At 44.2% G+C, this 27,876-nt stretch overlaps 1 protein-coding gene across 3 annotated transcripts in view; it reads right to left on the reverse strand.

The window, feature by feature from the left end:
- The window catches only part of lft (Limb expression 1 family member lowfat), a 601,989-nt gene that overhangs the window by 29,689 nt on the left and 544,424 nt on the right, over positions 1 to 27,876 (reverse strand). The gene's annotated exons all lie outside the window — the stretch shown is intronic.

Here is a 27,876-nt window from a genome sequence, read left to right on the forward strand (position 1 = left end):
AGACATCAGAATGGGTAAAGTGTAAGAAGTGGGTGTCATAGTAATGGAATATTAAGTTCACCTAGTGTCATATCTTAGAAATGTAAAGGCTGAGTTTGAGTGGCCCATAGGTCAGTGATGTCTGACCTGTGGCAGTTCATACCCTGTAACCACTTGGGGGCATGAGACAGTTACAATGTAGGCATCAGTGAAGCAGGATGTGCTTTGCAGACTTCACACCATTTCTTCTCAATAAACCTGGCCAGAGCAGTTGCGTATTTTTTCAAATGTTCCAATTACATTCAGATACTCACCAATAATGTGAAGACTTGTCTGTGTGCTCTCTGTGAATCTGAACCAAGATGTCCTCTCTTGAGCAACTCTACCAGCAGCTAAAAGAGGAGCTTAGGGTTGCTAAGCTCGAGATATGGCAATTGACAGAGGAAAACAAGAGGATTCATAGCAATCCTCATGATGTGAGTCCTCAGGTCAAGAGGGGAACCTGGTCAGTGGCTGGGCAACATGAAACAAAGCTGAAGATCAAGAAGATTATTGGAGCAGCAGACACAACGAAGAACCAGAAGACTACTGTGGAAACTTCCAATCCATTTTCGGTGCTACCCGACGAATGTGGGTTGTCTACTGGGAATGTCACAACGAACACCAAGGAAGCAGTGGCAGACGAGAGTGAGTCGACATTCCTCGAAAACCCAATGAAGACCATTGAGAACGTCACAACGAGCTCTGCCAGTGAAGGAAAGAACATTGTTTTAGTTGGGGACAGTCAGGTTAAGTTTATGGATAGGGCCTTTTGCCTTAGGGACAGGAAGAGGAGGCAGAGGTTTTCCTGGGGCTGGGATGGAGGATATTGTTAGCCATCTAGACAACATCATGAAAGGTATGGGAGCAATCCTATTATCTGCCTCAATGCAGGAGGCAACGGTGTAGGCAGACGTAGGAGTGAAGACCCAATTAGCAGGTATGGGACAGCAATAGAGATAATTAAGAAGGGTGGGAACACTGTGTGTGAGGGAAAAGTTCAATAGATAGGAGTAGCGAGGGAGTGTATAGTAACAATAGTTTCATTGCCGGCTACTTGTTAAGGTAGGGTAAGTCCAGCTCCTGCTATTCCCCCTTCCCCCTTTTTCCCCCTCCCCGAAAGTGATAGTTTGATTGCCGGCTGCTTGTTAAGGTAGGGTCAGTCTAGCTCCCGTTATCCCTTCCCCTCCCTCTTCCCCCCCCCCCGAAAGGTGACGTGTGGGGCTCCGGTCAAACAGTAAATCACTCGACTCACAGCTCCCAACACTACTCTTGGAATGACAGAGAGGGTCACCTGCCAACCAACGAGAAGAATAGAAGGAGACGGGCTAACGTCCTGAGATGTCCCATGTTTAGTCTACTTACCTGTTATGTAAGCCAACACAGGACCTAACCCCTCATCATAGCAGTGGTAACGAACCTGTTTTCCTGTCATCTGAAGTAATTACACATGGTTATACTCTGTGAAGAACGAGCCAGTGGTGGTCACCAACACCTGCTACCCCCCCCCACATCAGCAACAGCTACGATTTCAACAACACTCAGTGTCACCAACACCTGACACCCCATTACCACGATATACCTATATTAGCGTTGAGTTCAAATGTAATTTTTTTCATTTCATTTTTCATTTTTCTTTCAATTAGGATACCCATTCATGTTTTATTGTTTTACATTTTCCGTTTCTAAATAATAAAGTGTTTATCATTGTCTGTTATTATTTATTTTTCTATTCATTAATTTTCCTGAGGAGGAGCCAGCCTTGGTAATACTGACTGAAGTTGTTACAGGGCTGAGTAAGCCTTCACAAGTGGCGACCTTGCCAGGATCAACTCAACTGAATCAAGATTCAATTCCATCTCGAATCTACCATTGGAACTTCAACGCCGCATACCACAGACGGTTACCACCAGCCATGAGTAATCATTCTCTATGGTAGGACTACAGTACAGGTATTTAAAAGATTTGGTGATTGTTATAGTCTCAATTTATTGTAAGTCAAGTCAGGCAGGATATAATATTTAATTCTGCCACCTTTTCGAGCTTGAAACACTTTGGAGGATAAGACTCTAGGGACCCGAGATTTTCCAGTGACAATTTGTTTCATTGAGCTCTTTATTTTATCAAGGGAACTGTCGTAGGACACTCTTGATTTGTGGGTGAGAAGATTGGATGGTCAAGTGACCCCATTCTACTTACAGTTTGCTCGGAGCCGGCATAGAACCCTTCGTTTTAATTAATACATATTGTTTAATTGAAGTAGGGATCGAGCCCTCTGGTTTATTTACAGTTTGAGCGGAGCAGGATTTGAACCCTCCATTTTCTTTAATACCCGTTTCATTTCCCCTGATAGTTTAAGTTATTCTTGCAAGTATGGAGGAATACCAGTTTTGGATGAATGCTGGAAGTAAATTAGGAATAACAGGGAAAAATTTAGAATCTTTCATTAGTGCTAAGATCCAGGAAAGACTTGAAAGAGAGAGAGAGAGAATCGAAAGAGAAGAGAATAAGGAGAGAGAAAGAATAGAGAGAGAGAGAATCAAGAAAGACAGTTAGAAAGAGAAAGAGAGGATAAAAAGGAGAGAGATCGAATTGAAAGAGAAAACCAAGATAGACAGTTAGAAAGAGAGAGAGAAGACAAAAAGGAGCGTCATAGACTTGATCGTGAGGAGAGAGCTAAAGTACGTGAGGAACAAGTTAAATTAAGAGAACTTGAGGAAAGAGCAAAGGATAGAGAAGTTGAGGAAAAAGCTAGAGAATGTGAGGAAAAAGCTAGAGAACGTGAAGAAAAAGCTAGAGAACGTGAGGAAAAAGCTAGAGAACTTGAGTTAATAGAGAGAGAAAAGGATCGCGAGCTCGAAAAACCTCGCCTTGAATTAGAGAATAAAAAGTTAACTCTTACACTACAACAATTAGAGGAAGGAGTAATTGAACATCATGCAGCTAGTGCACATATTCCAACACCTAATTTACCTCCCTTCACAGAGGGTGACGACATAACTTCATACATTATCAGGTTCGAAAATACTGCTACCCTCTGTGAATGGCCTGCTGACACCTGGGCTACCAGGTTAGGAATGTTATTTTCTGGTACAGCTTTGAGTATCTATGCAAATTTGTCGCAGGATATCATATGTAATTATAACCTACTGAAGAAGGCAATCCTTAAAGCATATCAAAAAACCACAAATTCTTACAGGAAAGATTTCAGGTATGCCACCTTACAGCCTGGCCAGAACTTTCAGCAGTTACAGGTAACACTTTTTCGTTTGTTCGACTTTTGGATAGAGAGTTCAGGAATTGATCACAGTTATGAATCTCTTAGAGACTTCATGGTTGCTGACCAGTTCCTGACAGCTCTTCCCCACCAGATAAGAACATTCATTAGAGAACGTAACCTGATTAAAGCTGAGGAAGTTGCTGAGGCCGCTGACTTGTATGCTGAGGCTCACAATTCCTATAAAGACCTAAAGGGATCGAACCCTAAGGGCAAGGGTTCATCAGACCTTAAGAAATCAAAGCCTCTAGTGGAAAGTAAAGTGACTTCTTTTATTCCTGTTTGTCATTTGTGTGGTGTTAAGGGACATAAACATCCAGATTGTCCTTCTAAGAAGGTCCAAAAAGTTGGAAGATGTTTTAAAGACTGTAATGACCAAGCAACCTTCTGTTCAGGAGCAGTTAATGGTATAAAAGTCTCAGACATATTACGTGACACTGGATGTACGTGCATCGTAATTTCGGACAAACTGTTCCCTTACTTTAAAACCTCTCGTGTGTCCACTATTCTTTCAGATTACTTGGGACGTGAAAATACTTTTCCTACAATACGTTCTTACTTGAAAACTAAATGGTTCACCGGTTGGACTAATGCGGTACTAGCCCCAATTACTTGTTCTATAATAGTGGGTAACATTAAAGGTGCCGTTCTTCCTTCAGAGGCAGATCTTTCGTCGCCACCCGTGGATCTAAGTTTTCCAGCTCTTCTTCCTTGCAAGTTAAATAATCACCTTAACAATTCTGCACCAGAAGCTGCATTGTCTCGTACTGTTCATTTGGGGGTGGAAACAGATGATACTGCTCTCGATAGTGAGATTCTTCAGTGATAGATTATTCCCTACTTGTTGTTCCTAAACCATGTTGAGAGACTGTTCTTCAAATGGCTCATGATTTGCCAGTGACCGAACACTTGGCCCATCGTAAGACGTGGTATATACTCAAGCATACTTATTTTTGGCCAAGCATGTATTCTCAGGTTACAAAGAAGTATAGTTCTTGCAATAGGTGTCAGGTGCTTACTGCACAAAATACACACACTCCTAGATCCTGTATATTTATTAAATCTAAAACTTCCCTCCTGCAGAAATGAGGTACTCCACCATAGAAAAGGAATGTTTGGCCCTTGTGTGGGGTATCTCCAAATTTAAATTTTATTTGCTGGGAAAAGAATTCATTTTAGAAACGGAGCACAAACCTTTGATATATCTAGAAACTTTTAAGGGAACCAACAGTCGCCTCTTGAGGTGGACATTGGCACTCCAGGCTTTTAAGTTCCATATTGTGTATATCAATGGTTCATCCAATTATTTCTCTGACTGGTTAAGTCGTGACAGTAGAAGATTTGTTGCCTTACGCGGCTTCCACATGTTAGAACTTTTTCCTCGCCTATTCTTCTTATATTCCTTGACTATAAGTCTTGGTATGGGGGAGTGTGAGGGAAAAGTTCAATAGATAGGAGTAGCGAGGGAGTGTATAGTAACAATAGTTTCATTGCCGGCTACTTGTTAAGGTAGGGTAAGTCCAGCTCCCGCTATTCCCCCTCCCCCCTTTTTCCCCCTCCCTGAAAGTGATAGTTTGATTGCCGGCTGCTTGTTAAGGTAGGGTCAGTCTAGCTCCCGCTATCCCTTCCCCTCCCTCTTCCCCCCCACCGAAAGGTGATGTGTGGGGCTCTGGTCAAACAGTAAATCACTCGACTCACAGCTCCCAACACTACTCTTGGAATGACAGAGAGGGTCACCTGCCAACCAATGAGAAGAATAGAAGGAGACGGACTAACGTCCTGAGACGTCCCATGTTTAGTCTACTTACCTGTTATGTAAGCCAACACAGGACCTAACCCCTCATCATAGCAGTGGTAACAAACCTGTTTTCCTGTCATCTGAAGTAATTACACATGGCTATACTCTGTGAAGAGCAAGCCAGTGGTGGTCACCAACACCTGCTACCCCCCCCCCCCACATCAGCAACGGCTACGATTTCAACAACACTCAGTGTCACCAACACCTGACACCCCATTACCACGATATACCTGTATTAGCGTTGAGTTCAAATGTAATTTTTTTTCATTTCATTTTTCATTTTTCTTTCAATTAGGATACCCATTCATGTTTTATTGTTTTACATTTTCCATTTCTAAATAATAAAGTGTTTATCATTGTTATTATTTCTTTTTCTATTCATTAATTTTCCTGAGGAGGAGCCAGCCTTGGTAATACTGACTGAAGTTGTTACAGGGCTGAGTAAGCCTTCACACTGTGATATGTGGAATTTTGCCCAGGAGTAGAGTTGGAAATGAATGGTTGTCCAGGGCAATTAGTATCAATTGCTGGCTAGACAAACACTATAAGGAAAATGCAGTAACATTCATAGACAACTGGGACCTCTTCTATGGCAGAAATGACATGTATGCCAGGGATGGGGTTCACTTATCTAGGTTTGGGGTGAGAGCACGGGCCAATGCAGTGGAGGGAGCTGTTAGATCTTTAACATTAAAATGGTATAAAATACCGACAGATTGTTAGGAAAGACACATATGCAACAGTTAGGTATCTTTATTTCAAAACGTTTTGCCTACACAGTAGGCTTCTTCAGTCGAGTACAGAAAAGTTGATAGAAGCAAAAGAGACTTGAAGACGATGTAATCAGTCCATCACCCTTAAAGTTTTGAGGTGGTCAGTCCCTCAGTCTGGAGAAGAGCATTGTTCCAAAGTTTGAACCAATATTGTTTCAAACTTTGGAACAATGCTCTTCTCCAGACTGAGGGACTGACCACCTCAAAACTTTAAGGGTGATGGACTGATTACATCGTCTTCAAGTCTCTTCTGCTTCTATCAACTTTTCTGTACTCGACTGAAGAAGCCTACTGTGTAGGCAAAACGTTTCGAAATAAAGATACCTAACTGTTGCATATGTGTCTTTCCTAACACTAGATCTTTAAACTAGAAATAGATAGTGGCATGGGTTTTTGTGGAAAATCAGTGAATTCTGAGTGTAGCGATAGTGTGAGTTTTAGGGAAACCAGTTATAGGCAGAATGAGGGAGAGTTATTGGTGATTATTGGAAAGCCAGTGGCATTAGGTGACAAGGAGAGTAACAGGTATAGTGGTGGAACAGAAATCATCAGGAAGAGAAAAGAGAAGGGAGGTTTTCTGAAAATATACTAATAGTCGTAGTGCGAGAAATAAGATGAACGAATTGAGATTAGTTATGAGTGCGGGCGACATTGATGTTTTTGCCATAACTGAGGCATGGTTTAATATGAAAAATAGGGACATGCCTGTTGAATGTCACATTCAAGGTTTCAAACTGTTCCAAGTAGACAAAAGTATCGGAAAGGGGGGTGGGGTGGCACTCTATGTCCGAGATCATTTAAACTATTGCATTGTGTAAGAATGGTATATAATACCGACAAGATGAAATTAAGACACATGTGCAACATCTGGGTATCTTTATTGTAGACGTTTCGCCATCCAGTGGCTTTATCAATACAAATTCTAGGACATAACTTGAAGACAGTAGGACTATGTACAGAAGATGAGGTAATCAGTCCCTCAACCTTGGAGTAGGTGCGAAGAGCATCGTAGTCGTGGAGATTCTGAAGCAGAAGCAAGGAGCCTGGCGCTTATATAGTAACGTCAGGTGTAGCAGATGAAGGCATAGTCACTGGTAGGCGGGATTCCCCAGTGGATGTAGGTCCTTCCCAAAGAGATGGGTTAGTTGTAGTAGTAGTTGTCGTAGTCGTGAAGGTTATGTACATGTCCTTGTCAGACACTGCAACATCATGGAATCTTGATTCTGAGGACATGTACATAACCTTCACGACTACGACAACTACTACTACAACTAACCCATCTCTTTGGGAAGGACCTACATCCACTGGGGAATCCAGCCTACCAGTGACTATGCCTTCGTCTGCTACACCTGACGTTACTATATAAGCGCCAGGCTCCTTGCTTCTGCTTCAGAATCTCCACGACTACGATGCTCTTTGCACCTACTCCAAGGTTGAGGGACTGATTACCTCATCTTCTGTACATAGTCCTACTGTCTTCAAGTTATGTCCTAGAATTTGTATTGATAAAGCCACCAGATGGCGAAACGTCTACAATAAAGATACCCAGATGTTAAACTATTGCATAAAAACGGGTATAAAATCTGAATCACATGTTGAGTGTTTGGGTAGAATTTTCAGAGGGACACGAAAAATTGATTTTAGGCGTGATATACTGTCCCCCAAACTTGGATAGAGACCGAGGAAGACTACTGTGGGAGGAAATTGTTAGGGCCACAAGGCACAATAACAATTTTAGGGGACTAACTTTAGTCATATTGATTGGAATTCACTGACTGGGAATTTAGAATCTAACGTCTTAGAGGTAGTTCAGGATTGTTTTTTTAAAGCAGTTTGTTAAAGAACCTACAAGGGGAAATAACATGCTTGACTTGGTTCTGGCAAACAAGGAAACCCTTGTTAATAATTTAGAAATTTCAGAGGAACCTGGCACAAGCGACCACAAATCAATTACCTTTAGCACCGAATGGAAGTTTGATAGTAGGGATAACTCAGTAACAGTCCCAGATTTTCACTTAGCAGATTACAATGGGCTTAGAGAACAACTATCATCTGTGGACTGGGGTAACAAAGAGAGCTATCAATATGAGAGCTTTCTAAACACTATACATGCTGTCCAAAGTACATTTATTCCATATAAAGAAATTATATCAAATAGAAATGACCCTAAATGGATGGATTAATAGGAGGGTGAGGGACTGATTACCTCAAACTCCTCCTCTCCTTACACCCTTCTGATTTGTATTGGACTGATGAAGCCACTGTGTGTCGAAACGTTTCTTCAATAAAGATTCCCACATGTTGCATAAGTGTCTCAATCTTCAACTGTTGTTATCCTTGAAAGCAACACTTCAGGCATTACTACTCCCAGGTCCCTCGCATTATTTTTTCGCTCTATTCTATGATTAGAGTTTGTAGTAATGCAAAGCTTGTTCCTGAGTTAAGGGGCATAAGCTATAAGTAGAGTCTAATGGAACTGAATCTAACGACATCGAAGGATAGAGGAACTATGGGAGATATATGTAAAATACTAAAGGGAACTGACAGGGCTGACAAGGACAGGCTGTTTAAGAGGCTAGATACTGAAACTAGGACACGGATAAGCCACAGGGATGTAAGGAAGCATTTCTTCAGTCTCAGGATGGTTGGAAAGTGTAATAATGTTGGTGAAGAAGCGGTGGAGGTAGGCTCCATGCATAGTTTTAACAGCAGATATAATGAGGCCCACAAGGCTAGGAGTGAATCTGGCAAGCATCAAGTTGAGAGACTGGGCCAGGAGCTAAGACTTGATCCTTCCATCTATATACATATACGTGAGCACACACAGCAGTACTGTGTAGCTCAATGGTGAGAACATTAGACTATCACAAGGTCCTGAGTTAGATTTCCTGGTTCAGAGAAGCATATGGTCAAGTATTTTATAACCCAATTGCCTCTAAGAGTGTTGTCGGTCATCCTGGGGAAAAATGTATAAAAACAAGTTCAGTCCTGCTACAATTTCGTGTCATGTGTAAGACAAACACTGGTCCTGTGTGTAAGAAACTTCAGTACCTGCTAGAAGTGTTCAGCTGTTGGGTAGAAAGTATCAGTGTATTCAATGATGTTAAGAAAAAACAAAAAGTTTTCATGTGGAAGAAATGAAAACAGGAAGATGATTGAAATGGGTAGATGGTAGCGTTGCTGTTTGTCATATAATACAAGGTTAAAATATCCTTCCAAATGTAACTCCTTATGAGGCCTATACAATTAACTCCTACACTTTAAGAAGGGTGTCTTGATGTTGGTGAAGGGCTCTTGGTCCAAGGAATTGTAGATACCCTTCCTGGAGTTAAACTTGATTATCTCAATTTCCAAGGTTCTGTATAGCCCTTATGGGCTTAAAGCTTTCCCTTGAATATTACAATGGTTGTCACTAACACACTCGCTCAGATGACAGATATAGTTAAGTAGTATTACTGAAAACTGATAACCTAAAGGGTTGTGCTGTGTCAGTTATTGCAACTATAGAAGGGAGGTTCCTGTGCAATATCAGCAATAAAAATTCCTTTTTCCACGTTTGTATTAATTTCCTATGTTGATTTAGCGCTAAATAATAATAATTTTCAATAAGTTCTATATTATTTCTTATCTCTGAATTTGCCTATGTTGATGTTTTCTTTCGAGTTCATCTGCTCTTTACAGTAGTATTTTTTTAGTTTACCTTAATTCCTTCTACAGTTTGGTGACAAGAATTGTTGTGATTAGACAAAACATCGACATACACTGTAACCCCCCCCCCTCCACTTCAACGGTAGGGGTGTCATGGCGCTGATAAAGGGGGTAGAGATATGGAAATATAAACACAAATGCAGTATAATATGATCCTTTATTGACAACGTTTCACCCACACAGTGGGCTTTTTCAAGTCACACACGGATTTGTAGATAGGTAGATCCGTGTGTGACTTGAAAAAGCCCACTGTGTGGGTGAAACGTTGTCAATAAAGGATCATATTATACTGCATTTGTGTTTATATTTCCATTGTGTCGGTATTTTATACCATTTATTTCCATCGGGGTAGAGATATAACAAATGGGTTCTATCCTCTCCTTCCTCGGATCAAATCTGATGATTACCTAAAAATTTTCCAAGCGCAACATGACCCTTACAGGTTTAGTGCTTCCTCGTAAGTATTACATGATAACTCCGCCCTTCCTACTCTTGTCATTCTATTCCTTCTCCTGTCCTAACCTATCCACTTCCCTCTTATCCTCTCCTTACATTTCCTCTTCCCTTCTTAATGTTTTCTTCCTACCCTTTCCATTCCCTTCCTGCTCTTTCCCTCCCCTCCCCTCCCTCCACATACCCCTCCATCATCCTACCCCCCCCCCCCGCATTTAATGGGATGAGCGAGCTAGGATGATTGATGCGGGAGTAATGCAAGAATTGAGAGAGTAATTACAGCAAGAGTGCGCGAAATTGAGTAGTAATGGCGGCACTCTGCCAGCTAATAAAAGGCGATAATTGCGACAGTGATGAGGGTGGGCAGCGATAATCATAGAAATGACTGAAGCTGTGTGGCAGCCAGGCTCTCGCAGAGGTGAGCGCTGCTGCAACATTCATGTGTACCTGTAATAAGTAAGCTGGACACAGCAGGTGCTGAGTGTGTTGGAGAATGGGTGGTGCTGACTTGTGCAGGTGGAGGGGAGGGAGGGGGGTGAGGCTGATTTGTACCCACCTAGTCGATTCTCAGCTCCTGGCCCCACTTTTCAACTTGCCCTTCACTCCCACCCACCCTCGTGGGCCTTATCGTATTTACTGTTAAAACTATGAATTGTGCCTGCTTCCACTCTCATATCACTCATTTCCCATCTACTCTGACACCGAAGAAATAATTCCTGACAACATTGTGGCTCATGTGTGTGTCTTAACTTCCAGCTGTGTCCCGGATTACCTGTTTTTCGCCTCTCAAACAACCTGTTCTTGAAGATTAAGACAAAAGTGCAACAGTTGGGTATCTTTATTGATGAAACGTTTCGCCTACACAGTAGGCTTCTTCAGTAAAATACAAAGGAAGCTTCTGTATTTGACCGAAGAAGCCTACGGTGTAGGAGAAACGTTTCAACAATAAAGATACCAAACTGCTGCACACGTCTTTCTCATCACCCTCTATCCTACAGTTTCTGGTGCTGCCAGTTTCCACGAAGACTTCGTCCAATTGTGGAATCAACACTTAAAAGACTTTCTTGCCACTGTTTATAAGCTCTCCTCCTCCCTTCTTTAGACCTATTACCGTCTTTTACTGACGTCTTTCTTCCAATGCGGCTGTGAAGCAGTTCTGATTCAGACTTGGTCTTTGCTGATGTGTAATTCTCAGTGTGCATGCGTACGCGTTCGTGCGTCAGTGCATGAGTTCGTCGATTTGTGCGGAAAGGCAAATGACTCCCGACAACTTGTGGGAAATGGACTGTTCTGACTACAGTGTCTTCAGGGGTAGGTGGGTGTGGGTGTGTGTTCAAAGGTCGAGTCTCAGCTCTTGGCATCGCCTTTCTTCTGGTCACTATTGGGTGCACTATCCTGACAACTTGAAACTTATCATACCTAGTCTTGAAACTATGGATCATGCCATTACCAATTAGCTGTGTATGTATGGGTACTAATGTGTGGCGAAGTGCAGGGGAGGAGTATGGGGAGGGGTACTAATGTGTGGCGAAGGGCAGGGGAGGAGTATGGGGAGGGGTACTAATGTGTGGCGATGGGCAGGGGAGGAGTATGGGAAGGGGTACTAATGTGTGGCGAGGGGCAGGGGAGGAATATGGGAGGGTATTAATGTGTGGCGAGGGGCAGGAGAGGAGTACGGGAGGGGAGGTACTAATGTCTGTGTGAAACGGGAGCCTGGAACAGAGTATAAGTGATGATGATGTGTGGGTGATGGAGGGTGTGGAATCTTGGTCCCACTACACTTACTGATCTGTCTTTTAATACACTTGTCACACCCCTGCCTTCATTGGAGGCATTTTTCACCGTCTGTCAAGCCTCTTATTGACATCTAGAGTAGTTTACTTTCGCAGGTTCGGGATTAATCCCTCCAGAACTTTCCAAAAGTCTCCACGTATCACTCAGGTAACACATCTGTTCCTTATTCACACACTTTTTTTTATTATTTATAGCTTCGTAGCTCCTTGTAATTCACTGTATATGTGCGTGCAATAAAAGTGTCCAGCGAGACTTAATGGAAGTCGGGTTACTGAGGTCGTCCGTCTCTGGTGGTTAACCTGAGAGTTAATCCTATGGACAGCTGGAACGACATGTCTGACCACCATACATGTCCACACCTGGGAGGTAAGGAAGATGGGAGGTGGTAGGGAAATAGAGAGGAGGTAGGGAAGGTGAGAGGGAGTAGAGAAGGTGAGAGGGAGTAGGGAAGGTGAGAGGGGGTAGGGAAGGTGAGAGGGGGTAGGGAAGGTGAGAGGGGGTAAGGAAGGTGAGAGGGGGTAGGGAAGGTGAGAGGGGGTAGGGAAGGTGAGAGGGAGTAGGGAAGGTGAGAGGGAGTAGGGAAGGTGAGAGGGAGTAGGGAAGGTGAGAGGGAGTAGGGAAGGTGAGAGAAAGTAAGGAAGGTGGGAGGGTACAGGCTCATTTAGCAAACTTAGACACGGCAGTGAGCTGCTACACTATCCTGTATTATAATTACATAGAACAAAAACTAGCTGTATTTCCGCTATCTTCCATCAACTAGGATGGGTTACATACATCGAGCTGAAATGTGTCAGCCTCAGCTGAGCGACTTCACTAGGGCAATGAGGATATCAAATATTCCATTAATTATAGGTTCACCTGTTACGGGAACTTGAAAGGTTTCGTTCCAGCAGAGCTGGAGTTACTATTACTTGGAATTTACCATCTTTCAGGATGACTTATCCCTTGCATAACAACTATCTCATGAACTTTGAAAGCGCCAGGCTACTGTCTCGCGATTGTCTCGTAGGCCGTGTTAAGAAACTACTTTCATTGTTACTACCAATTGTCTCGCAGGTCATACCACGGGCGGGGTTAGAACCGGCTTTGAGGGGACTTGAGCTCGAGTTCGTCACGGCCACACTAGCTGGAAATTCGTCTGTAAAAAGTTGCCTTTGTTGTCACAGTGGTGCCTATGCTATCCTTCTTATGGTGTATAAATATACCTAATTGGATGAATCTTATTGTGGCTAGCTGGCCCAGTAATGGAAATAAGTCACTCTGTCTGACTTTTTTGGGTTATCCTAGGTTCTCTACACATATGCTGCTATGTATGATAATTCTATGTAACTGTATTGTGTATACCTGAATAAATTTACTTACTTACTTACTTACTTAGCTAGCGCGTCGGTCTGGAGTTCTGAGACTCTCTGATCGCGAGTTCTAACCCCGCCATGGTATGGTTAGTAATCCTACCAACATTAACACAGTTGCCCGTTTTATTTTCTGTCACCAATGTTTTCGTTTGTAACCTGAGAACGAAGCCGTTCATATGAGGCAAATTTTCAATGCTGGCTTACTGCAACTAGGAAAGCTTCATGCGCAGGTGTCCTCTGTTCACATGCCTCTGGCGAGGGTCCCAGGGGGAAAACTCGCCAGAGAGTTTCCCCAGAGTTTCCCAGGGGGAAAACTCGCCAAAAGTATGTGATAATTTTATAAAAAGTAATCTGAAAAAGTCTTACCGGCAATTTTATTTCTAAAATGGTATGGATTTTTTCTGTGAAATACCTTTAACATGCCTCCTATGAATGACTTCAGTCTTTAATGGCTGAATTACTTTAGGAAGAGGATACCTTCAGGTTTTAGGCTGTGCAAGGACAAATTTGCCAATTACTAACAAAGTTAAGTAAGGTAAGTAAAGAGTTTCATAGTGCAATTCCCTTAATGTAATCACTGACAAATATTTATCAAGGTCATTTTTTTCCAGGCTACTCACCACAATTTTTTGGGTTGTACTGTACAGTTAACATATTACGAAAAAATTAACTGGTTGCAGTTAAATGCAGTAATTCATGAAGTATGTGCTAGGTCACTGCTACTGAAAAATCATAATTGCTAAAATAGTTGAATCCTATTTAACCCTTAAACTGTCCAAACATAGATCTACATTCACTTGTTTAGCACTCTGATTTTTTTTTTTTTTTTTTTAATGAAGAGAGTACAGTGGACCCTCGACTAACGCTATTAATCCGTTCCTGAGAGCTCATCGTTAGTCAGAATAATCGTTAGTCAAGTTAATTTTCCCCATAAAAAATAATGGAAATCAAATTAATCCGTGCAAGACACCCAAAAGTATTGGAAAAAAAAAATTTTACCACATGAAATATTAATTTTAATACACACAAACTGAAGAAGACATGCACAGTTACATGACACTTACCTTTATTGAAGATCTGGTGATGATTGATGGGATGGGAAGAGGGGAGTGTGTTGATGGTCTTAGTGTTTAGAAGGGGAATTCCCTTCCATTAGGACTTGAGGTGGCAAGTCCTTTTTCGGGGTTACTTCCCTTCTTCTTTTAATGCCACTAGGACCAGCTTGAGAGTCACTGGACCTCTGTCGCACAACATATCTGCCCATAGAGGCCTGTACCTCCCGTTCCTTTATGACATTCCTAAAGTGTTTCACAACATTGTCAGTGTCACCATTAAACACTTGTTCGGGTTTCAGTCCTTCACTGTCTATGTACTCCTTGAATTCCTGCACATATTTTTCAGCTGCTTTTTGGTCCAAACTGGCAGCCTCACCATGCCTTATCACACTATGTATGCCACTACGATTCTTAAATCTCTCAAACCAACCTTTGCTGGCCTTAAATTCACTCACATCACCACTAGTTGCTGGCATTTTTCTAATTAAATCGTCATGCAACTTCCTAGCCTTTTCACATATGATCGCTTGAGAGATGCTATCTCCTGCTATCTGTTTTTCGTTTATCCATACCAATAACAGTCTCTCAACATCTTTTATCACTTGCGATCTCAGTTTCGAAAACATAGTTGCACCTTTGGCAAGAACAGCTTCCTTGATTGCCGTTTTCTTGGCCACAATAGTAGCGATAGTTGATTGGGGTTTTGTGTACAGCCTGGCCAGCTCGGAGACATGCACTCCACTTTCATACTTAGCAATGATCTCTTTCTTCATATCCATAGTAATTCTCACCCTTTTTGCTGTAGGGTTGGCACTAGAAGCTTTCTTGGGGCCCATGGTGACTTATTTTGCAGGTGCAATCACTAAAAATCTTTGAAAGGGTCCTAAGAAGCAAGATCACCACGCATCTAGAAACCCATCAGTTACACAACCCAGGGCAACATGGGTTTAGAACAGGTCGCTCCTGTCAGTCTCAACTATTGGACCACTACGACAAGGTCCTAAATGCACTAGAAGACAAAAAGAATGCAGATGTAATATATACAGACTTTGCAAAAGCCTTCGACAAGTGTGACCATGGCGTAATAGCGCACAAAATGCGTGCTAAAGGAATAACAGGAAAAGTCGGTCGATGGATCTATAATTTCCTCACTAACAGAACACAGAGAGTAGTCGTCAACAGAGTAAAGTCCGAGGCAGCTACGGTGAAAAGCTCTGTTCCACAAGGCACAGTACTCGATCCCATCTTGTTCCTCATCCTTATATCCGACATAGACAAGGATGTCAGCCACAGCACCGTGTCTTCCTTTGCAGATGACACCCGAATCTGCATGACAGTGTCTTCCATTGCAGACACTGCAAAGCTCCAGGCAGACATCAACCAAATCTTTCAGTGGGCTGCAGAAAACAATATGAAGTTCAACGATGAGAAATTTCAATTACTCAGATATGGTAAACATGAGGAAATTAAATCTTCATCAGAGTACAAAACAAATTCTGGCCACAAAATAGAGCGAAACACCAGCGTCAAAGACCTGGGAGTGATCATGTCGGAGGATCTCACCTTCAAGGACCATAACATTGTATCAATCGCATCTGCTAGAAAAATGACAGGATGGATAATGAGAACCTTCAAAACTAGGGAGGCCAAGCCCATGATGACACTCTTCAGGTCACTTGTTCTATCTAGGCTGGAATATTGCTGCACACTAACAGCACCTTTCAAGGCAGGTGAAATTGCCGACCTAGAAAATGTACAGAGAACTTTCACGGCGCGCATAACGGAGATAAAACACCTCAATTATTGGGAGCGCTTGAGGTTCCTAAACCTGTATTCCCTGGAACGCAGGAGGGAGAGATACATGATTATATACACCTGGAAAATCCTAGAGGGACTAGTACCGAACTTGCACACGAAAATCACTCATTACGAAAGCAAAAGACTTGGCAGACGATGCACCATCCCCCCAATGAAAAGCAGGGGTGTCACTAGCACGTTAAGAGACCATACAATAAGTGTCAGGGGCCCGAGACTGTTCAACTGCCTCCCAGCACACATAAGGGGGATTACCAACAGACCCCTGGCAGTCTTCAAGCTGGCACTGGACAAGCACCTAAAGTCAGTTCCGGATCAGCCGGGCTGTGGCTCGTATGTTGGTTTGCGTGCAGCCAGCAGCAACAGCCTGGTTGATCAGGCTCTGATCCACCAGGAGGCCTGGTCTCAGACCGGGCCGCGGGGGCGTTGACCCCCGGAACTCTCTCCAGGTAAACTCCAGGTAAATTAAGGTAACGAATGTCCTTTTACCTAACATTGTCGGTAGTATTACCAACAATGTTAGGTAAAAGGACATAAGTGCAACTAATGTGACATTTTGCTGTGGCAACGTTTCGCTCCCCCAGGAGCAAAACGTTGCCACAAGCCGTAACGGTTTTGTCAAACCGTAATGGCTTGACAAAACTCTTGCATTGTGTCCTTTTACCTAAAATAGTTAATACTCTTGGAATTGATGGATTCTGGGCAATAACTGAAGTATGTATCTTCTGGTGTGTTGACACACCAGGTGTGTCAGGGTGTAATGTGTTGACACACCAGGTGTGTCACGGTGTAATGTGTTGACACACCAGGTGTGTCACGGTGTAATGTGTTGACACACTAGGTGTGTCACGGTGTAGTGTGTTGACACACCAGGTGTGTCACGGTGGCGAAACGTCTACAATAAAGATACCCAGATGTTGCACATGTGTCTAATTTTCGTCTTGTCGGTATTGTATACCAATCATGTACAATATGTCAGACACTGCAACATCATGGAATCTTGGTTCAGAGAACATCTAGATAACCATCCCATTAACCCAACCCTTGGGTGTGACCTACTTCCACTGGAGAATCCCGCCTACCAGTGACTATGCCCTCGTCTGCTACACGTCCCTTTCCACCTGCTCCAGATTCTTCACGACTACGGTGCTCTTCACACCAATTCCAAGGCTGAGGGACTGATTACCTCATCTTTTGTATATAGTTCTTATCTTTCGGTTATGTCCTTGAATTCTACCTCTGGTGTAAATTGTGGGACTCGGAGAAGTGGATAAAAAGGCTTCAAGGAAGAATATTTGGATTTCTTCCTGAAGCCGTTTGAATATTCCACTTCCCCTACCACCCCATCTTTTCATTCTTTTTTACCAATAGGTATATTTTATTACATAATATGGTACAGAAGATTTAAGAGACACATTGTTGATATAAAGATGGCATATACAGTACATGAGATGTGAGAGATACATGTCTAGTACATAATGTTACGTGTTTGTTCCTGTTTATAATGCTGGGACGCGTGCCCAAAATACAGCAGCCATTACCCATCTGAACAGCAGCACTGAGTCGCTGGAACAGAAAACTAGCTGCCCTGGGATCCCTAGTTACCCTGATGAGTCTTTTGCCCAGCTCCTTAAGGAACTTAGATGCACTCTATCCCCATGAGCCAAGGGTCTCTGAGCCTATGGGAACAAACATATAATGATGGGCAAGTTCTCCATATTTTCTAGACTTTTGGGGCTCCCTGAAGCTGGAGGCTGCTCCTCCTTCCTCCCTGGTGTACTGGAGAAAGGTATCAGCGAAGGTATTGATAAAGCCACTGGATGGTGAAACGTCTACAAACGTCCCTCTCTCTCTCTCTCTCTCTCTCTCTCTCTCTCTCTCTTTTACACAGGGTTTGACAAGGTTAAGGATCCCTAGCTTTATTGACAAGCTATTTACAGGTTAAGGATTCCTAACTTTATTGACAAGCTAAGAGCTGTTACCTACATCAGCTCATTTGAAAGCATTTTTATTGTTATGAGACATACAAGTAGGGAACAGGATAAGTTGGAGCCATCTGTGGGCCAACATTTTCATTTGATCAACTGACGTTATCTCGTTGACATCATTATGCTGTACGAATGTGTTCCATACTCGAGTCATCCTGGTTATATATGATCTCAGATGGAGTAATGTTCTGGAGAAAGGCACAGCCAGAGTGAAGTTGCTGCTTTCTGCCCGTCTTGTGGCATAAAAGCTTGCTTCACGCTGTCCTCGAAGTGGATCCAAGTGTGGTACTTTGACAATATTGGCTTTGTACATAACAGTAAGGCCACCCACATCCCTCCTGTGTTGAAGGCTCTGCTGAAATGACAGATCTATCCAGGATGGGTCCAGGCGAGAGATGAGACGTCTTGCTCTGTTCTCCATTCTGTCAAGCAGTCGCAGATGAGAGGGGGGGGGCAGGCAAACCAAGAAAGTGGAGCATACTCAAGGTGTGAGCGTACTTGTGCCTCGCACAGAATCTTGCAACCCCTTACTGTCAAGCAGATGCGAGATACGGCGAAGTGCTGTAAGCTTCCTGGCTGCCTTGTTTGCAAGATTTACAACATGGTTCTTTATGGTTAGTTTGGAGTCAAATTTCACACCAAGGATATCAACTTCTTCTCCAGGTGCCAACACCCTTCCATTCATCCTTACTACTGCACCAGCATTACCATCATGGTGCCTAGAGACGATCATCATTTGCGTTTTCTCAGGTGCAAATGTTACTTGTCATCTATTTCCCCAAGCTGATATAGCTCTTAGCTGGTGATTGATGTAGCTTAGAGCAGCTGGCATTTCTTCTCTTGGATAAGTGAATGTCAGTGTACAGTCATCTGCATATGCATGTGATTCTGGGATGAGATGAAGAATGTCGTTCAAGTAGACATTCCATAACAATGGTCCCAGCACGCTTCCTTGTGGAACGCTTGCCCCAAAAGGATGTCTTGCTGATTCCGTTCCATTGAGAACTACACTTAGAGATCTACCATGAAGGTAATCACTGAGGAGACATAGCGTAGAGCCTGCAATTCCCAGTGCTTGAAGTTTTGCCAAGAGGCCCTGGTGCCACACCCGGTCGAAAGCACCAGCAATGTCCAGTGCTACCACACAGCTGACTTTGGATTCATCCAGTGACTGGTGCCACTTAGTGGAGAGGTTTAACAACAGATCAGCAGCAGAGTAACCTTTCCTGAAGCCATATTGATGATCACAAAGTAGTGAGTGGTAGTCAAAAAACTCTGCCATTTGTCTTGAGATTATTGTCTCAAGGATCATACCAGTGATTGACAGGAGTGACACTGGTCTGTAGTTGCTGATTTCTGCTCTGCTCTTCTTTTTGTGAACAGGGACTACATTTGCCTCTTTCCACAGAGAGGGCCATTTACACTGCACTAGGCAGTGCTGAAAGATGCGAGTTAGAGGTGCTGCTAGCTGGTCTGCACATCTCAGCAATCTTGGGCTCAACTTGTCTGGGCCCACAGCCTTTTCTTGGTCAAGCGATTTAAGAAGGAAATGCGCCTCCTCCTGCCTTATTGTCACCACTGACAGTTCTGACACAGTTCTTGCAGCTAGCCATGGAGGGTCCCTTGCTGGATCAGGAACTTGCATTTTGGTAGCAAAGTGTTCAGCAAAGAGGTCTCCCTTCTCTTGACTACTAGTAGAGGTGGTCCCATCCTGTCGATTTAGAGGTGGAATGAGTTCATCAGGCAGATAACCTTGTCTGTCCTTGACCAGGGACCACCAGGTTTTGGAGCCTACCCTACCTGATTCTAGCTTTCGTTTTGTGTCCACCTCCCATTTAGCAATGGCCCACTTTTGAACGTCACCCATATGCCTACAGGCTTGCCTGTGCAAGTTCATGTTACAGGTGGTAGGATGTCTCTTATACATTCGCCATTCTTTGTACTTAGCAGCAGCAGCCTGTCTACAACGAAAGCCAAACCAAGGCTGATCTGTAGGCTTCGTCACATATTGCCAGAGAGGAATGTGTTCTTGTTGTAGATTAAGGATGTGTCCAGTGAAGGCTTTCACTTGGTTGTCAACATTCCCTTGGAGAAGAGCATTCCAATCGGTGGTGGCGAGCTCAGAGCAAAGGGCTGGCCAATTACCTCTTTCCAATTTCTCTCTTTCTCCCTCTATCTTACCATCTCTTCTACCTTCCTTTTTTTTTACATAGGGTTTGACAAGGTTAACCTGTAAATAACTTTATTGACAAGCTATTTACAGGTTAAGGATTCCTAACTTTATTGACAAGCTAAGAGCTGTTACCTACATCAGCTCATTTGAAAGCATTTTTATTGCTATGAAACATATAAGTAGGGAACAGGATGAAGTTGGAGCCATCTGTCCCTCCCTCCCTCCTTCCCTCCCTCCCTCCCTCCCTCCTTCCCTCCCTCCTGGCAGACTCCCTGGCTACACTACACCTTGCCCTCACCTTTGACCTCCATATTTCACCCTGAGCTGCCCTCCCTCTCCCTCCCTCTCTCATCCTAACCTTGCCTCTTCCTACACCCCTCGATGCTTTTCTTCCCTTAAATTCATACTTGTTGTTTCTACCTTCCTTCATTACTCTCCCTCCCTTCACTTATCCTACCCTCCACCTCTTTCTTTCACCCTGCTCTATCTCCACATTTTGCTTCTACTCTTCTTTTCGTTTAGTTCTACTCTCCAGCTCTACAAATATGGGCTTCAAGATAAGGGCATGAAGCAAGAATGGGCAGGAGGCGTGGGCCTGTGGGTGTGGCAGTAACGTACAGAACCTGGGGGGAGGGGCCAATGATGGGCGTGGTTTGGTGGATATTAAATACGAGCAGACGTGAGACAGGGCACGCTCACACGAACCCTTGTCCACACACACACACACACACACACACACACACACACACACACACACATCGAAATGGATAAGCAGGAGCGAAATTGAAGAGCAGACCTAAACATCTTCAGGAGAAAGAAAAAATATATAGACGTATCAGTGGAAGAAATCATCATCTCGTGAACTAATATATTTATATTATATGACGTTAAAAGGGGGGATAAAAAAAAAAGCCTAATAAAAATGGAGATTAGAGAAAAGCTGGACCCACTTAAAAATAACTCTGGACAGCTGACAATAAGAAAGAAATGTGTACCTTTATATCTTCGATGAGTTCCGAGAGTCTTTCTACTCCCGGAGCCCGGCCATGGACCAGGCTCGTACGATATTTAAGGTATTGGCTTTCAGTGCTCACTCTAGACAAACATCATCTCAGTAAATAATAATTATAGTGGAGCCGAGGAAAACAAATTATGTTATCACGGTGACTAGGGATGTGGTAATTATACAGGATCATCAACTGCAGCAAAATAAGTTCCCAGGTTCTGATGAACTCTTTTTAAAGATTCATAAAAAAAGTGCAAGACGAAACATAGTGAACATAGTAACCATTTTAATGTCTCTTCAAACAGGTGTTAATGTCGGACATATGGAAAATGGCTAATGTAATTCCTATGTTTAAATCGGGGGATAAGTCATTACCCTCAAATTACTTCCCAATAACCCTCACACAAATGGTTGATAAATTATTACCCAATAATAATAGATATAATAACAAGCCATTTTGATGAGCATAATTTGATTATGGAACCTTGTGTTGCTGCTGGACAACAATAACAATTATTTGTACAAGTACATGATATTATTACAGACAGGATACAACTACTACAGTCACTGACATGCGCTGCTACACGGATTCACAAGGGGTTGTTCATGTTTGACAAATTTATCGAAGCAGTGGATCATTACACAGAATTCGATGTTTATTTGGATTTCAGTAAAGCTTTTCATAGTGTCCAACACAAGACAAGAAAAATGTGGCAGCACATAGCTTAGGAAATGTTCTCTCATGGACAAAGGCATGAATGATGAACAAAGAACTTGCAATAATGGGGTAAAAATAATAATAATCTATTTCTACGGACACATGTACAAGGTATACAGGTGTAGGTGACATCAATGACATACTGCTATATAGAAAATCCCTTATTATGCAGAGCATTTCTGGCGAATTAGGTCAATTTTTTGCCAGGATGCGACCCACACCAGGTATCTATTTTACTGATAGGTGAGCATGAACAGCAGGTGTCTTATGGAAACACGTCCTAATGCTTTCACCAGTACCGGGGATCGAACCACGGACCTCAGTGAGCTGAGTAAGATACCAACCCAGCTACGGAGAATAGGTACACAAATAACCCGCACTTTGTCAATGGTCCAAGTCGGACCGAAGCGTCGTCGTAAGCTTCTCTCTTTTATGTGCGGGTTATTTGTGTATCGTTCCAGGCACGGTATTGTGCCTTTTTGTTATTTACGGAGAATAGGGATCAGTCACAAGTGGCATTAGGCACCTCACTGTTCATAATTTACAGTAAATAAATGCCCTTGACGAGGGAATAAATAGTATTGAGAGTAAATTCGCTGACGACACAAAAATAGGCCAAATAATAGTCAGAAGGAAGATAACATTGAATGACCGGAGGATTTAGACAAAACTTATGTCATGGTCTAACAAACGGCAGATACAGTTCAATGTAAAAAACTGCAAAGACCTATTCCTCGGGTTGTAAATAACCCCGGCACTTATAAACTAAAAATATAGAACCCTGATCATCACACAGAATGGGAAAGGACCTGGGAGTAATAATAATCAGAGATCTGAAGTCAAGACAGGAGTGCCTAAGTGTGCGTAATAAGCCTAACAGATTACTCTTATTTATATCAAGAAATATAAGTAACAGGAGTCCAGAGGTTATGCTACAGCTCTATGTTATTAGTAAGGTATCGCTTATATTATGCAGCTCAGTTTTGGTATCCATACTACAAAATGGATACATATGCACGTGACAACACACAGAGGGATGACAAAGTTAATCCACTGTATAAGGAATCTTCCATACGAAGAGTGAGGGTCTTAAACCTTAGAATGGTGGGAGACATAATCAAGGTATACAAAACTAGAAATATTGAATTCAAATTGGAGAAAGATATATTAAAAAGGATGAAGAAAAGTAATAACTCGGCAGTAAAGTGGTTGATGAGTGGAACAATCTTAAAACATTAAGAACATAAGAATGGCGAATACTGCAGTAAGTCTACTAGCACATATTTGTTGAACTTATTAAAGCTCTAATACCCCTAGTAACCGATGCTCCTCCGGTAACAGTCAAATCCAACTCTTCTCGCTCATGCATTTATCTAACCTGTCAGTTAACCTGTGTTCTTGTATTCAGCGAAGAACTGCTCCCTAGTTTTCTGTGCTTTTGTTACTAAGGTGTTAAGAAATGGCTTCTCTGGACTTTGAACAACTGAGTAATCAGGTTATAACTGGGCTGGAGAAGTTAGAAATGAGACTCAGGGTCTTAGAGAAGTTCAACGTTTCTACTTAGAAAAGTGAAGAGGAGACCAGCCACAATAACTGGAAGCTGAGACACGCCACGAACGCCACTTGTTAATGTTCATAAATTTGATCTGACTGTCCCCAATAAGACTAACGTCTTGTTGGGGACAGTCAGATCAGGTTTATGAACAGAGCCTCTTCAGACGATTTAACATGTGTAAATATTCAGTGTATTTTATTTATTAACACATCGGCCGATTCCCACCAAGGCAGGGTGGCCCGAAAAAGAAACTTTCATCATTCACTCCCTCACTGTCTTGCCAGACGGGTGCTTTACACTACAGTTATAAAACTGCAACATTAACACCCCTCCTTAAGAGTGCAGGCACTGTACTTCCCATCTCCAGGACTCAAGTCCGGCCTGCCGGTTTCCCTGAATCCCTTCATAAATGTTACTTTGCTCACACTCCAACAGCACGTCAAGTATTAAAAACCATTTGTCTCAATTCACTCCTATCAAATACGCGCATGCATGCTTGCTGGAAGTCCAAGCCCCTCGCACACAAAGCCTCCTTTACCCCTCCCTCCAACCCTTCCTAGGCCGACCCCTACCCCGCCTTCCCTCCACTACAGATTTATACACTCTCGAAGTCATTCTGTTTTGTTCCATTCTCTCTCCATGTCTGAACCACCTCAACAACCCCTCCTCAGCCCTCTGAATAATAGTTTTGGCAATTCCACACCTCCTAATTTCCAAACTATGAATTCTCTGCATTATATTCACACCACACATTGCCCTCAGTCAGGACATTTCCACTGCCTCCGCCTTCTCCTCGTTGCAACATTCATCATCCATGCTTCACACCCATACAAGAGTGTTGGTACAACTATACTCTCATACATTTCCCTCTTTGCTTCCACGGACAAAGTTCTTTGTCTCCACAGACTCCTAAGTGCACCACTCACCTTTTTCCCCTCATCAATTCTATGACTCACCTCATCCTTCATAGACCCATCTGTTGACACGTCCACTCCTAAATATCTGAATACATTCACCTCCTCCATACTCTCTCCCTCCAATCTGATATCCAATCTTTCGTCACTTAATATTTTTATCCTCATAACCTCACTCTTTCCTATATTCACTTTTAATTTTCTTCTTTTGCACACCCGACCAAATTCATCCACCAACCTCTGCAACTTCTCTTCAGAATCTCACAAAAGCACAATGTCATCAGCAAATGTGGTGAATATATAAACACCACCTGACTCAAGCAATATTATGTCAGAAGCAGGTACGAGGTCAGGAGCAGAAAGTAGGTCAAGTGCAGGAACAAGATCAGGTGAAAGATCCAGGTCAGGTATAGGAACCAGGTCAGGTGCAGGAACAAGGTCAGGTACAGAAACCAAGTTGAGTGCAGGGAGAAGAGATCACAAGGTGAGTAGATATAGCATTATGTTTGGACTAGCTTTGTGAGATGTCATGCCTGGGTCTTGAACCAATAGTAGCCGACTCACAGATCTAGATTTTGTACAATATATAAATGAAGTAACTTCCCGGATTACATTATGTTTATGGTTCTTGACATGCTAATTGCATCAGTAGTGGACCCAAAAACGAACTACCTTTTATAACAATCCTGGTATGGACTGAAACAATTATACATAGGATTAACAGGAGACGTGCAATATAAAATTCAGTAATGGCACGCACTTGAAATATCATTGTTAAGTCCACCAATAGTTTACAAGTAACCTACTATATCATGTGATTTACAATATAAGACTCATGAAACAAAACACGAAATTACACATCTTAATATACACTAAGAAACCAAAATCTAAACAAACAAATGATATAAGCAATAAGAAAAGACAGTAACCTTATTTTTACACAAAGAGTATTTTCCTTTGTGTACATGAACTCCATTTCCAGTTTTTTTTAGTTATTAAATTCGACAATCTTAAAATATGAATTTTCTTTTATACAAGACTGTTCTTATTTTGCAGGAGACTTGATGATGGTGCAGGTTATTCTCGAACTAGCAGATAATAATGTTCGAAATAGGAGTTGAGGTTCTCAACTTCCTCACAGCACCTAGCTAGCAGGTTCTCACCTTCCTTACAGCACCTAGCTAGCAGGTTCTCACCTTCCTCACAGCACCTAGCTAGCAGTACACACTTCCTCCCCCCTACACACACACCAGCAGCACACATCCCCCCCCACACACACCAGCAGCACACACTTCCTCCCCCCACACACACCAGCAGCACACATCCACCCACACACACCAGCAGCACACACTTCCCCCCCACACACACCAGCAGCACACATCCCCCCCACACACACCAGCAGCACACACTTCCCCCACACACACACCAGCAGCACACATCCCCCACACACACCAGCAGCACACACTTCCCCCCCACACACACCAGCAGCACACATCCCCCCCACACACACTAGCAGCACACACTTCCCCCCAACACACACCAGCAGCACACATCCCCCCACACACACCAGCAGCACACACTTCCTCCCACACACACCAGCAGCACACACTTCCCCCCCCCCTACACACACCAGCAGCACACATCCCCCCCACACACACCAGCAGCACACACTTCCCCCCACACACACCAGCAGCACACACTACCCCCCACACACACACCAGCAGCACACATCCCCCCACACACACCCGCAGCACACATCCCCCCAACACACACCCCCACATCCCCCCACACACACCAGCAGCACACACTTCCTCCCCCCACACACACCAGCAGCACACATCCCCCCCACACACCCCCACACATCCCCCCACACACAGCAGCACACATCCCCCCACACACACCAGCAGCACACATCCCCCCACACACACACCAGCAGCACACATCCCCCCACACACACCAGCAGCACACATCCCCCCACACACACACCAGCAGCACACATCCCCCCACACACACACCAGCAGCACACATACCCCCCACACACACCAGCAGCACACATCCCCCCCCACACACACCAGCAGCACACATCCCCCCACACACACCAGCAGCACACATCCCCCCACACACACACCAGCAGCACACATCCCCCCACACACACACCAGCAGCACACATACCCCCCACACACACCAGCAGCACACATCCCCCCACACACACACCAGCAGCATACATCCCCCCACACACACACCAGCAGCACACATCCCCCACACACCCCCCCACACACACCAGCAGCACACATCCCCCCACACACATACCAGCAGCACACATCCCCCCACACACACACCAGCAGCACACATCCCCCCACACACATACACATCCCCCCACACACACCAGCAGCAGACATCCCCCCACACACCCCCCACATACACACCAGCAGCACAAATCCCCCCACACACACCAGCAGCACACATCCCCCCCCCACACACACCAGCAGCACACATCCCCCCCACACACCAGCGGCACACATTCCCCACACACACCAGCGGCACACATCCCCCCACACACACAAGCAGCACACATCCCCCCCACACACACCAGCAGCAGACATCCCCCCACACACACCAGCAGCACACATCCCCCCCACACACACAAGCAGCAGACATCCCCCCCCACACACACACCAGCGGCACACATCCCCCCCCCACACACAAGCAGCACACATCCCACCCACACACACCAGCGGCACACACTTCCAACCACACACACCAGCAGCACACATCCCCCACACACCAGCAGCACACACTTCCCCCACACACACCAGCAGCACACATCCCCCCACACACACCAGCGGCACACATCCCCCCCACACACACCAGCAGCAGACATCCCCCACACACCCCAGCAGCACACATCCCCCACACACACAAGCAGCAGACATCCCCCACACACACACCAGCGGCACACATCCCCCCACACACACACAAGCAGCACACATCCCCCCCACACACACCAGCGGCACACACTTCCCCCACACACACCAGCAGCACACATCCCCCCACACACCAGCAGCACACACTTCCCCCACACACACCAGCAGCACACATCCCCCCACACACACCAGCGGCACACATCCCCCCACACACCAGCGGCACACATCCAACCACACACACCAGCGGCACACATCCCCCCACACACCAGCAGCACACATCCCCCCACACACACCAGCAGCAGCAGGACACACTTCCCCCCACACACACCAGCAGCACACACTACCCCCCACACACACCAGCAGCACACACTTCCCCACCCACACACACAAGCAGCACACACTACCCCCCACACACACCAGCAGCACACATCCACCCACACACACCAGCAGCACACATCCCCCCACACACACCAGCAGCACACATCCCCCCCACACACACACCAGCAGCACACATCCCCCCACACACACACCAGCAGCACACATCCCCCAACA

Source organism: Cherax quadricarinatus, chromosome 13 (assembly GCF_038502225.1).
Source record: "Cherax quadricarinatus isolate ZL_2023a chromosome 13, ASM3850222v1, whole genome shotgun sequence".
Taxonomy (NCBI): Eukaryota; Metazoa; Arthropoda; class Malacostraca; order Decapoda; family Parastacidae; genus Cherax; species Cherax quadricarinatus.